We start from the raw sequence: 14,484 nt of genomic DNA on the forward strand, positions 1-14,484 counted from the left end.
CAGTCCCAATCCGAGCAGGCTTGGATTCTATACATTATTTCATATATGTTCTCACATATATTAAAACCTAAAAGTATAATACTATGTAAATAAACTATTAAAGTATTTATAATACTAAAGTGTATGAATTAATTGACATACTGGAATGTAGATTTACAATATAAAAGTGATTGTAGTCAACTCATCTGTGGAGTCTGAGGTCCCAGTTCACTGTGCAATGTATGGGAGGGGTAAATAAACTTACACGTTTCTTCTATTAGGATTTGATGACTCTCACTAGCTCAGGAGAACATGGGTACAATACCATAGGCTGTGGCCCCCCACCACTACTAGGATTGTCCTGGACCCAAACATTGACCGTCTGGCCTGGTGGGCCATGTATCAGTGGGAATGACCCCAGGAGGGAGCCATTGAATACTGTGTCAGAAATAGCCCCTTAAAATAAGTGGACAGAGGATGTAAACAAAAAATATAATGAAGAGGTACATGAAGGTTCTTAACATCACTAATCTCCAGTAAAACACAAATCTTATGCTTGTTAGAGTAAGTATTCTCAAAAAGATAAGAAACAAGTAGTCTTTCTGAGAGATCCCGAGACAACTCAGTGAAGACCCAGGTTTAATTTGGCCCCCATCACATGACCCTCAGCAACACCATCACCACCAAGCACCAAAGCCCCTGAGCACCATTAGGTGTGACTTCAAGACACAAGATAAAAACAATGAAGGCAAGAAATAAAGGAAAGGGGAATCTAACTGAGCACTATTGGTGGGAATGTAAATGGGCACAACCACTTACACAGTTAGGGGTTACTTCTGGTTCTACACTCAGGAAGTACTCCTGGTCATGAAAACAGTATGGAGGGGGGCTGGAGTGCAATCTGCCTTGCACAAAGCAGATCCAGGTTCGATACCCGGCATCCCATATGCTCCCCGAAGCACTGTCAGGAGTAATTTCCTCAGTGCATTAGGAATACCCCTGAACACTGCCAGATGTAGCCCCAAATCAAATAAACAAAAATTAAAAACAGGCCAGGAGAGCATGTTTATCATGGGGAGGCCTGGGTTCAATCCCCAGAACTCTAAGGTCCCCAAGCACTGTCAGGATTAACTATTAAACACATCCAAGAGTAGCCAGATGAATACTACAGGTTATGACCAAAAAATAATTCTTTGTCTGTAAGGAGCCTGGATATGATCCCCAGTCCATTCTGTCCCCTGAGCACAATAGGAATGGCTTATCAATAGGTGTAAACCCTACCATCCCAGAGAGGCAAAAAATTATAGTCAAAGTGATATCTGCAATTGTTCGTTCATTGCAGCACTCTTTACAATAGCCAGAATCTGGAAAAAACCTGAGTGCCCGAGAACAGATGACTGGTTAAAGAAACTTTGGTACATTTACACAATGTAGTACTATGTAGCTGTTAGAAAAGATGAAGTTATGAAATTTACATACAAGTGGTACTACATGGAAAGTATCATGTTAAGCAAAATGAGTCAGAAAGGGCGGTGTAGACACAGAAAGATTGCATTCATCTGGGGAACATAAAGCAAAAAAACGGGAGACTAACACCCAGGAATGGCTGAGATTAGTACCAGGAATTTTGCTCCATGGCTTGAAGGCCAGCCACACGTGCTAGGTGAAAAGGAAACTCAGATAGAGAAGAGAGCACCAAATTAAGGGTGTTGTGAGGACCCTCCCAGGGTGAGAGAAGCATGCTAAAAGTAGTCTATAGAACAAACATGATTGCCACTCAATGCCTCTCTTGCAAAACACAGTACCCAAAAGAAGAGAGAGAAAACAAGGGGGAATGCCCTGCCACAGAGGTAGGGTGGGTTGGGGAGATGGGGGGTGGGAGGGATGCTGGGACCCGTGGTGGTGGAGGATGGGCTTTGGTGGAGGGATGGGTACTTGATCATTGTATAACTGAAACCCAAGCACAAAAATTTATGTCTATAACTGTACCTCATGGTGTTTCACTAATAAAAAAAAAGTCAGTTGACTGGGGCTAGAGCAATACTACATCAGGTAGGGTGCCTGCCTTGCACAGAACCAACCCAGGTTTGATCCCTGGCATCCCATATGGTCCCCTGAGCTTATCAGGAGTGATCCCTGAATGCAGAGCCAGGAGACACTCCTGAGTACCACCAGGTGTGACCCCAGATTAAAAAAAAAAATGTCAATCTATCAGGGGCTGGAGAAATAACACAGCGGGTAGGGCGTTTGCCTTGCATGCAGCCAACCCAGGTTCAATTCCCAGTATCCCATATGTACCCCTGCGCACCACCAGGAGTAACTCCTGAGTGCAGAGCCAGGAGTAACCCCTGTGCATTGCCAGGTGTGACCTAGAAAGCAAAAAAAAAAATAGTCAATCTATCATATGATCAAACGATCCCAACTTTGGTATTTACTCAAGGAAAATGAAAACACTATTTCAAATAGACATATATGTTCAATATATATGAACAAATAGGTATATATGTTCAAACAGGTATATATATATATATATATATTTTCACTAAAGAATTATTTTTGTTTTGGGGGGGCACAAGGCATTGTATCCAACCATGTTCGAAGGCTGCTCCTGGTTCAAAGTTTAGTGGTTGCTTCCCGGAGGTACTTGAGTGATCATCTGATTCTAGGAATTAACCAGGTCTCCCATATGCAAAGGGAGCATTCTAGCCCTTTGAGCTTCTCCCCAGTCCACAAACTGACATCAAAGCAATTTAAGTGCTCACCGATAAATATAGAAAGAAAATGTAATATGTATACAGAAAATGGGGTATTACTCAGTTATTTTTTAAAAAGGAGGCCAGAAGAATAGATCAGTTGCTTAGTGTGCTTTCTGGCCTGTATTAAGACTAGAATTATCCCCAGGTCCCCAGTTATCTAGTTGCTTGGCAGTCATACCCACAAACTGCCTCCAGTGCCATATAATCTCATCAATGGCTGAGATCCAGAAACTATGAAATAAAGCTCCTGGAAGAGAGCGTCACAAGCAATTTCGAGCTCTCAGGTAAGCAAGCACCATAACCAAAAGGTGTACAACCCCCCATCCTGAACACTGCAACCAAGTGGTAAAAACTAAAATCAGAAACTATGATCCCTTGAACCTGAGATAGCTCATGAGGCTAACTGCATGCTTTCCATGAAGGAGTACATGAGTTTAGTCCCTGTGCATTGCATGGTATGGACCCATGAACAGAAAGAAAGGAACAGCATTAAATCATCTTTGGGTGTTGTCTAAAACAAAGAAAACAGAAAGTGTGTGATCCATGGCTAGCACCACAGTGATCCACAGTGAGCAGAAGTGAACGAGTACAATCCCCAGCAAGCACCACATCCAGGTGTGCATCAATTCCTGTCAATGCCAAGAGAAGGGAAGAGAGGAAAGGAGATCCTGCATGTGTGAAATGGATGAAAATTATATCGAGGAACAATTGGACAAAGACAAATGCCAAGAGATTATACAGGGAATAATAATGCTCTTGCCATGCAACAATCAAAGTCCTGTGGATATAATAATGTACAGCATGTCTGTATTTATTAATACTGCACTGTATAACTCAAAGTGGCAGTAATAGATGTTAAGGTCTAGAAGACTAGTACAAGAGCTTAGACAGTCTACTTTGTTAGTATACAGTCATGAATCAACACCCCAGTGTTCCTACCACACAAGGTAGAATCCTGGCAGCTCTGTAATTTCTAATACCACAAGCAAATTGACTTCAGTCTATAATAAATAAACATTACATCATGTTGAGATGCAAGGGGTTCAAAATACTCTTCCACTGTTCAATTTCACAGAACCTATCAGGGAGCCAATCGGTATGTTTGCTGGCCAAGTCTAAGGGCTTGCAGGGAATCAGAGCACAGGTGGGTGGCCCTAAATCTCAGGGGAAAACTTTTAACCCATACTTGCCCAAACAGTGTTTTATTTACCAATTCAACATTACTGCAGTATCTTAACAGGCTGTGATATAATGGTGGTGCTCTGGGCATATGGTTACCATATGATGTCAGGGACTGAACTTCATTTTTCACATGCAGGGCATGCAGTCTCGATCCACCTTTCCTCTGTCGATAATTTTTTTTTATTGGGGGGGGGTGGAGCGATAGCACAGTGGGTAAAGCATTTGCCTTGCACACATCAAACTGGTCGGCCCAGGTTCGATTCCTCTGCCCCTCTCAGAGAACCCAGCAAGCTACTGAGAGTATCTTGCCTTCACAGCAAAGACTGGCAAGCTACCCGTGACATATTTGTTATGCCAAACACAGTAACAACAAGTCTCACAATGGAGACCTTACCGGCCCACTAGAGCAAATCAATAAACAATGGGAGGACAGTGCTACTGAAGTGTAGTATTTTGTGCCTTTTCAATTTTTTCTATGACACTAACAATAATATTTTTGTTCTTGATTGTTGTTTTGGGGCACTCTCCAACTGTGCTCAGAGCTTTTTGATCAAGGAACACTCCTAGAAGTGCTCAGTGAACTGGGATAAAACTCATGTTGGTTCACTTAAGGCAACCTACTGCTTTACCTACAATACTACCACTTAAAAGTAACATTTTTGGGACTCTCTTCCAACATATTTTTTCTCACAATGTTCTTACCTATATCTCTATTTCCATCTATACATTTGTATTATAATACTTGGGTAAATCTCTGTTAAAGGGAAATAACTGACTTATGTTGATGCAAAATTTTAGGTATATCTTACTTGTCCCTGCATAGTTCATCGACTACATTTTCAATATTGTCATGAATATTGGTAGGTGATATATGAACATATTTTCAATCTTCTATTGCTAAGAATAAAAAAACTGAAGATCTCCTAATTATTTTCTGATATTTATATCATTATTTCCATAAATATTTCTGGGGCTAATTTAGCTAGATATATATTTCTATATTATCAAAACCCATATAATACCTTAACACTGCTTTAAATTTTATGGTACAGCATAATCTTGAGAAATTTAAGTATTATTTGAGGGAGGACCCTGATATTTTCATTGTTTGTGTGAAGGTCCTGATGAATTCCAGGATCTTCAGTCATGAGTGTGCACTGATTTACCAAATTAAAGTGCAAGCTCTAGGGCTATAATAGCCTCTGTTTGTTGCCCCAATATAGCCAGAGGCACTAGAGTCAGAGCATTGATTTCATAAAATAAAAAAATTCAATGAAACAGGATCTAAGACAGAAGAAATATTGTTTCAGCAGTAAAACTCTCACTAACTAATAGAGTTGTCCCTGGCTTTCCTGTGAATCCTGGTAGAAGCAACGTATGTAGAATAACACATTACTCCCAGCTTTATGACCCTGTTTTCACATCTGTACTTGTTTTCCAACCAGGCAATCATCTCATTCATCCACTCAGCACACATTTATTGAGTCTCAGGCAGAATTTAAGCCCCTGGATTAGTGTAATTAAAAGAAACTCACTTAAGGTGTTCACAATTTCTTTATAAATAAGTGAACAAACATAATTATTCTAGTGTGAAACTAGAGGGTGCTGAGTGGAGAAACACAGTTGAGTGACTTAGCCTATAGATACTGAATTGCAAACATAAGCATCTACATTCATGAGTACAGGTTTGTATGGTGGAAACTAAGAAAAATGTTTTTTAATATAGTCTTTAATCAACCCTAAATTCTTAGAAAAATCTTTGATAGTATTTTGGAAAATACATTTTTTGTGGACTTCAAATTCCAGGATTTGGCAAAGCAATAGAATGAAATTTAATAGCTCTCTCTCTCTCACTCTCTCTCTCTCTTACTTTTAAGCATTTTTTAAGTTTTATTTTAGAATTTATATTAGAAGCATTGTGCTTTGCAGTGCTTCTAATGATGGACTTTCAAGCTTCCAACATTCTAGAATCACACCTTCCAATAGTCTGCTTCCTTTCACCATAAATATTTGCATAAATATTTATACTCCTGTAATGTCCCAAGGTTGAATCAAGAGGAAACAGTAAATGCACATGGACAGGCCAATTACTACCAAGAAAACTGAAATGGTAACCAGAAAATTTTTCCCAAATAAAAGCCCAGCCTCATATGGTTTTGATAGTGGGTTCTTCTAAACCTTTTCTAAAGAAGACCTACTCCCAATATATCTCAGTTTCATTAAGAAAGATGGAGACACAGAAATCCTCCCAATCAACTTTTATGAGGCAAACATTACCAAAAGCAGACAGAAAACATCACCAAAATAAAAGGATATTCCTATATCTTCAGGAATATCCTAAAAAGAATGTTTGCAACTAGCATCACTATTGATCCATACTTAATACTGGAGAAATGATAAATATAATATAAGTCTGCATCTTAAAATAGTAACTGCAAAAACAAGCAGTTAAGAGAAGCTTCAATATCTCAGAATTTTTTTACCAATTCATTACGGTCACAGTCCTCCCGTTGTTCATCGATATGCTAGAGCGGGCCCAGTAATGTCTCCATCGTGAGACTTGTTGTTACTGTGTTTGGCATATTGAATACGTCACGGGTAGCTTTCCAGGCTTTGCTGCAGAGGCGAGATACTCTCAGTAGCTTGCAGGGCTCTCTGAGAGGGGCGGATGAATCAAACCTGGCTCTGCCGAGCCGGCTGCATGCAAGGCAAACGCCCTACCGCTGTGCTATTACCAATTCATATTTTATTTAAATTTAATTTTGGAAATGAGGCACATACAACATAATTGAGCATTTATCATAGAAAGTTTTAACCAAGTTATTCAAATCTAATATATAAGTCGAGGATATAATTAATGACCTAAAACATCATGGAGATTTAAAAAAATCTTTTTGATGTAAACTTTTTATCATCTTAAAAAACAATTTTCCTTGTTGACTGAATTGATGAGATACAGAGTATTTCACTCTGAATGTATATTCTATAAAGAATCAAAACATATTAGAAATGCAAGATGCTCATAAAAATTACTAAACCTACTTATGAAATACTAAGTAGCATTTATTATCCATTGTATATTCAACTTCAATTGTAGCACTGTCTTCCCATTGTTCATCGATTTGCTTGAGTAGGCCCAGTAACATCTCCACTGTAAGACATGTTTTTACTGTGCTTGGCATATCGAATGCACTACAGGTAGCTTGCCATACTTTGCCATGCAGGCGAGATACTCTCAGTAGCTTGCAGGGCTCTCTGAGAGGGGCGGAGGAATCGAACATGGGCTGACCGGGTCAGCAGCTTGCAAGGCAAACACCCTACCCACTGTGCTATTGCTCCAGCCCTTTCAACTTTTTTAAAAAATTTATTTATTTTTTATTAGTGAAACACCATGAGGTATAGTTATAGACTTACAAATTTTTGTGCTTGGGTTTCAGTTATACAATGATCAAGTACACATCCCTCCACCAGCACCCATCCTCCACCACCACAGGTCCCATAAATATACATACACACACACATATACCTTTGGACTCTGACAGTAGATTGGGTGAGAGGTGAAATGACGGAAACAAAGTGTAGAGAGAATTCAATGAACCGATTGGTGAGTTATTAGTTTTCTGAGAATAGGCATGAATCGAAGTTTCTGAAACATATACTATGGTACACCAATATTTCCTTAATTTTTAGGTCTCCTTTACAAACCTTTTGAAATATTTATAAATATTTTGAACTTTGAGTCCATTTCATTGGGTTGAGCATGAGTTTTATTCTAAAATATTTTCCATGCACAAAGGTATTACATCAATGGTTTATTCCCAATCATTAGTCTACTTCTACCTCCCCACCTTACTTTCACTAATGCCAAAATATTGCTGTACCATATGGAATGAGTATTTGTGGGATATCTCCCTATAATATATAGTGTTCATTCATTTCATCTTCCAAAAATCTGTGGGCATTCGATTTTTCCCATTTGATTACCATGACTACTATTTTAAGGCAATAACATTGAGAATAATAAGGAAGTATATACTAAGTTCAAAATGATAATCATATCGACCACTTATCTCTAATACAAATTAATATCATAGAACCTTGGAATAAAATAATAAGTCCTTCTCAAGTCCAGTAAAAATTGATTGTTGTAACCAATTGCAACTTGGTTAGAATATCTTATCTCATTAATTCTTCAGTAACTACTTAACCAATTTCTAAGGCTTCTTATTTTTTCTTAATTTTTTAAATTTTTTATTATTATTATTATTTTTTGCTTTTTGGGTCACACCTGGTGATGCACAGGAGTTACTCCTGGTTCATGCACTCAGGAATTACTCCTGGTGGTGCTTGGGGGACCATATGGGATGCTGGGAATCAAACCTAGGTCGGCTGCGTGCAAGGCAAACGCCCTACCTGCTGTGCTATTGCTCCAACCCCAATATCTTTTTATCTTTAGGTTAGTTTCTGTGGCAGTCTTACCCTATAGTGTTCAGTGGCCTGTGGTATGACCACTCCAGGCAGTGCTTGGGCTAAGAGGGGATAGTCCTTGACCCTAGAGGGTCAAGTGCTTCAGTGGATCTAAACAAAGTGCTCACATATACAAACTTTTTGCTTTTCTATTTGAATCACACTGCTATGCCCTCACAGGTTTTTCTCCAAAGACACATTTTCTTCTTAGTGATCTCTTAAATTTCCATTTATATTTTATCTAAATTTTAATAAGAATTATAGCATGCATAAAAATACTGATTTCTTATAAGAATAAATAATAACTATATCTTGAATAAGCTTTCAAATAGAATTAATCAGAACTTCATGATCTATGTCCATAGAATGTACTTTATAGAATGATAGGTTAATATAGCTCTCTATAGCTGTAATTATGATTATGCTTTGTTATTAAGGACTTCTCATTAACATCACTACTGGAAATTGCCTCTGTTTTTAAGAACACTTTTTAAAGTATGGTACTCATATTCTGTGTATAAATATCTGTTGAAATGTTTCCAGTTGGGAATAATTTAGAAATCGCTAAAATGAGCTATACAATTTTAATGTGGAACATTGGTCACAATGTGATAATATGTTTTTCCTTTTTAATTGCAGAAGAATTTGTATCTTTTGTTAGTGTTGAATTAAAAATATCATCCCTATGGCTTTGACTTGCTAATATCAACATGTTTTATGTTCAAGTGTTTTCTATTTAGGTTAATTAGCATTAATTTTCTCTTTTTCCTGTAGAAATAATTGTCTCGATCAAAAACCAGGTCAGTGGAAATACATTCAATTGTACTTCAAATTTATAAATTTTATGATGAATATTGGCATTGATTATTACAATATTTATTTTCAGTGACCTTCCATAACTCATGTTCTTTGTGATTTTGTTACAAAGAAACAAAAGAACATGAAACACTGAAACTGGACCAGAGTGACAGTACAGTGGGTAGGTCGCATGCCTTCTATAAGGCTAACCTAGGTTTGATCTTCAGTGTAACATATGGTCCCCTGATCCCTGCCATGAGTGATCCCTGAGAATATATAGCCAGGAATAAGCTCTGAGCACCACTGAGTGTGTCCCCAAAATAAACAAACAAAAAACTACTAGACTTCTACTCAGAATTTTGTTTCTGTTTTCTTGCACAATGAGTCAAATTCTGAAGTATGATAGGATATTTTTCATTGAAAAATACATTTCCAGATAGAATCATGTGCAGGCAAATGAGCATTTTAAAATATTGCAGTATTAATGACTTTTCTTGAGTATGAGTAATTATGTGCCACCATTTTGTCCAGAAAGATAATATTCCTTTCCATTTCTAGGAAGAATTCTAAGATACTGATTCATATCAGCTTATTAAATTCCTCAGTAGAAAGCATACCTTCTGTCAACAGAGAGAAGAAATTTTTCTGCTTCAACTAAAATATCTTCCTTCTCTTTACAGTTAGGTTTTAAATTTCAAGTTGTGTAAAGCTTTTCCTAAGAAAAATTACATATTTTTTTATAATTTCTACCTTTCCAAATAACTTTCACTGATATACCATACAAATAAATTTGTCTTTCTGGTGACAATAGGTTTTCAGTTTGAGTTTAGATTATATACAGTGAAATGTGTTTGTGTGTGTGTATGTGTGTGTATGTGTGTGTGTATGTGTGCGTATGTGTGTGTGCATGTGTGTGTGCATGCACACACACAAACATGCCTGAATACATTTCCTTTTGTCTTTTTTTTAATGACATAGTTATAGAAATATGTACTGGTAAGTCACAGCTACAACTAAAATAAAAATGAAAATAATTTTTATTCCAATTTTTGGGTAGTTTTAAAGATCAAGTCTTTCATAAAAATAGACAACACTATCTAAAATATTTTAGATGAATTGCATATAAACTGAAATATCAATAAATTTATAAGATAACATCGGACATAAAATAAGGTTATATTTTGTCCCATCCTAAAATTATGATATATTTGGTGCTATGTTTGGTACGAAAACTAAAACTAAAAATATAAGGAGTTAAACAAGGTTACAATAAAACAAGAGCAATCTAATGTTCCCTGAATGCCTAAGGGTAGGTGATGATCATTTTATACACTACGAATATTTGAGATGGTCTAGTGGGTTGCTCTAAGGCCATTCTCTTTGTCATTTCCAACAAAGAATAAATTCTACTGACAGTGTCATCAATATCACTACTAAAAACTTCCCCTATGAGCAATTTGATCTTGTTGCTACTGCTGCTGCAATTTACCTTCTATGCCTCATTACTTTATTTAGGAAAAGAACACATACTGTTTAACCTTTGGAGAAAAGGACTATGTCATTTTCAAGTTAGTGCTAGCTTGAAGGGGAATGCAATAAATATATCTCAAACTTGAGAAATGTTCTAAGAGTTGAGATTAAAGATGGGTGTGACTAAAACCCTAGGGGAAATCAAAATTATTGAACTAGAAATAGTTAAGGAAAGGACTGAAAGTAATATAAACACATTTTTGAAAGAATAAACATAACCCAAAGGTAAAATTTTTATTATTTTAAGAGAAGGTAGGGTTAACTAACAACATATAGTATTAAATACTGCTTAAAGTTAAGGAGATTACACTAAAGATAAAATTCACTGAATCTCTGATTGATTGCCTGTATTGGCATCTTACCCTTGCTTTTAGCTACTTAATCTTTCACAGTTAAGCAAATACTTTAAATCTAGTTTACTGATCCTATAAGAAGATTCCTCTCTGTGTCCTTGTTGTAAAGTTGGTATGGGAGGTAAGTAATTCAGTCCACAGTAAATGTTAAAATTACTAATGAAGAAAAACCTTTAAATTTATTTTTGAAATAAAGTTACAGTTCCCGCAGGCCAGAGTGATAGTGCAAAGGATAGGGTGCTTGCCTCGTGCACAGTCAGCCTGGGTTTGATCTTGGCACTGTACAGAGCCAGGAATGAGGCCTGAGAACTGCTGGCTGTAACAGAAACTAAACAAAACAAAAGTGTAATATGAAAATAAAAGTAAAGAAACAAGAACTAGGAAAAAAAGAAATATGTAGCTAGATTAATTATGACCATGGAATAATTACAACAGGTTAAATAGACAAGGAATAGTTTGTTTGACTGATGCAATAGGAAAGAGTTCTATTAAACTGCTCTGATGTAACTGTTTAATTGTTATGGGTGAGGAAGAATAAATGTATTGGCTAATATTAACAAGCATTTTGAGTAGTATGATTAGGTTGTTGGTTAGTGATAACTGTAGTTAGTATCCTAGCTTCACTAATATTCAACTTGATTACATTCCTAACATCACTCCCACTTCCCTGAGAAAGTCATTTTTTGCTGGTACAACTTGTAAGAGTCTAGGAGAAGATTTACATCTCCAAATGGCAGTGAAATATTTACTATTGGAAATTTTCTAAAGTAGAAATTCAATGAAAAAGGAGGTTGGCAATCTTTAGAAGAAACATCTCTAAAATTTAGCCAATATAATAATAATAATAATAATAATAATAATAATAATAATAAAAACCAGCTCCTGGAGGAGAAGAGCGTAGTCTCCTGCCCCCGTGCCTGGCTATTCCTCGCCGGGGCCCTTGGAGGGGAGCGGGTTGAGCTTTCCTCCTCGCCCTGGCCAGGGCCCTGGCAGCCGAAGACCTCCAGGACCAGCCACCACCATGCTGAGACCACTCTCTGCACACCTGAAGGTACCGGCAGAGGGACAAAGCCACCTGGGTTCTGGGGCTGAGATCTCCAAGCCTACTCGAATTGGAGTCGAGCATCCTCCACCCAGATCCTCCAAATTCCAGTAGACGGGCGTCACACCCACCAACTGGCCCCCTGGTGCCGTGTAATCCCATCAGCGGCCAAGACTCTGAGACTATAAAAACCAGCTCCTGGAGGAGAAGAGCATAGTCTCCTGCCCCCGTGCCTGGCTATTCCTCGCCGGAGCCCTTGGAGGAGAGCGGGTTGAGCTTTCCTCCCCGCCCTGGCCAGGGCCCTGGCAGCCGAAGACCTCCAGGACCAGCCACCACCATGCTGAGACCACTCTCCGCACACATGAAGGTACTGGCAGAGGGACAAAGCCACGTTCCAGGTGGGTTCCAGGTCCGAGATCTCCAAGCCTACTTGAATTGGAGTCGAGCATCCTCCACCCAGATCCTCCAAATTCCAGTAGGCGGGCGTCACACCCACCAACTGGCCCCCTGGTGCCGTGTAATTCCATCAGCAGCCAAGACTCTGAGACTATAAATACCAACTCCCGGAACTGCGCGGCCGCAAATGTCTTATTATGACATCTCATTCCTACTTTGACAAACTGGCAGGCTACCGAATGTAGCCTGCCCACACGGCAGAGTCTGGCAAACTCCGCGTGGCGTACCCAATATGCCAAATACCAGTAACAATGATGGGTCTCATTCTCCTAAAGAGCCTTGAATATAATCTCAGGACTAGGATGAAGGAGACGTTACTGGGGCCTGCTTGAGGCAATCGACGAATAACAGGATGATCTGTGATCTGTGCATAATAATATAAAGGCCATATTGGGCAAGAAATCTAATGGTTTAATGACAATCTAAGCATCACTTTTCAATTTAATATAATTTCATACTTCTTCATAACATGGATGTTATGGGTAAGGGAGACATAGTACAGTGGGTAGGGAGCTTCCCTTTCATGTGATTCCAGGTTCAATTCCTAGAATTCAATATAGACCTTCAATCTCCACCAGGAATGATCCCTGAGCATAGAGCCAGGAGTAAGTCTGAGCACTGCTAAGTGTGATCCAAAAACTAAACAAAAACTTGAAGAGATGGGAAACCATACTCCTTAAAAAATACACAAATGTGAATTTTAATTTTAAAAAGTATGATGTGACAGGGCCAGTGGTATAGAACATTGGGTAGGGTACTTGCCTTGCAAGCAGCAGACAGGGAATCCCCAGCAGCCTCTCTGTTCCTTTGAGCCCCATTGAGAGCGTGCTTTGAGCTTAGTCAGGAGAAAGCCCTGAGCATCACTGCCTATGATCCAAAAACAAACAGATGAACAAATAGATACAAAACAAAGTCACCTATTAAAACTCTTAATCATACCGAGACATAGTTTAGAGAAGAACTGCAAACTACTTGGACAAAATAATTTTATCATAATTCGCTTTTCATTAATCACTGTGAGATACACAGTTCCAAAGTTGTTCATGATTGGGTTCAGTCATACAATGCTCCTGCATATAATACGTGTTGGAATGATGAAGTAAGAGTAGAAGTGTAAATATGGAATCCTAACATTTGTTATAAAAGTTCATTGACATGTCAAGATAAGAAGATACAATTTGATTAATGAAAATTAATAAAATTTAAGTCTGTTCTATATTACTCTCTCAAACATACCTTAGAGCAGCATTTCTCCATCAAGGGTCAGATGAACCCCTGTTGCCCAAAGTATTTGAAAGGAACCATAGGTAAAAGTATTAAAATAGTGGTATGGGGCACTGCATGCAACTAGAGGGACAATAAGCAACACTGAGAAGCCACAAGAAAAAAGATTGGAAAGGGGTCAGAGTTGAAAAAGGGGTTGAGAAAAGTTAGTTGAGAGGATGTTGGAAGTTTTCAAGACAATTACAAGGACCTGATTTCTTTCATTAAACCATATCTTTTTTTCTTGTTTTCTATTCACTCTTGACTCCACACCCCAGCTTCTTGCTTTGGCAACCTTGATTTATTTTCTGTATTTAATAATTTGGTTTAGTCATTGTAGCACTGTAGCACTGTCCTCCCGTTGTTCATTGATTTGCTTGAGCGGGCCCAGTAACGTCTCCATCGTGAGACTTGTTGTTACTGTGTTTGGCATATTGAATACATCACCGGTAGCTTGCCAGGCTTTGCCGTGTGGGCGAAATACTCTCGGTAGCTTGCAGGGCTCTCCGAGAGGGGCGGAGGAATCGAACTCAGGTTGGCTGCATGGGCCGCGCACAAGGACGCCCTACCCGCTGTGCTATCGCTCCAGCTGTTGTAATTATTTTTTATATCAGACTTATAGAAGATGATCTAATATGTTTTTGTTTCTGAACTGCAG

The sequence above is a fragment of the Sorex fumeus genome, unplaced genomic scaffold (genome assembly GCF_029834395.1).
Source record: "Sorex fumeus unplaced genomic scaffold, SorFum_2.1 ptg000003l, whole genome shotgun sequence".
Lineage (NCBI taxonomy): Eukaryota > Metazoa > Chordata > Mammalia > Eulipotyphla > Soricidae > Sorex > Sorex fumeus.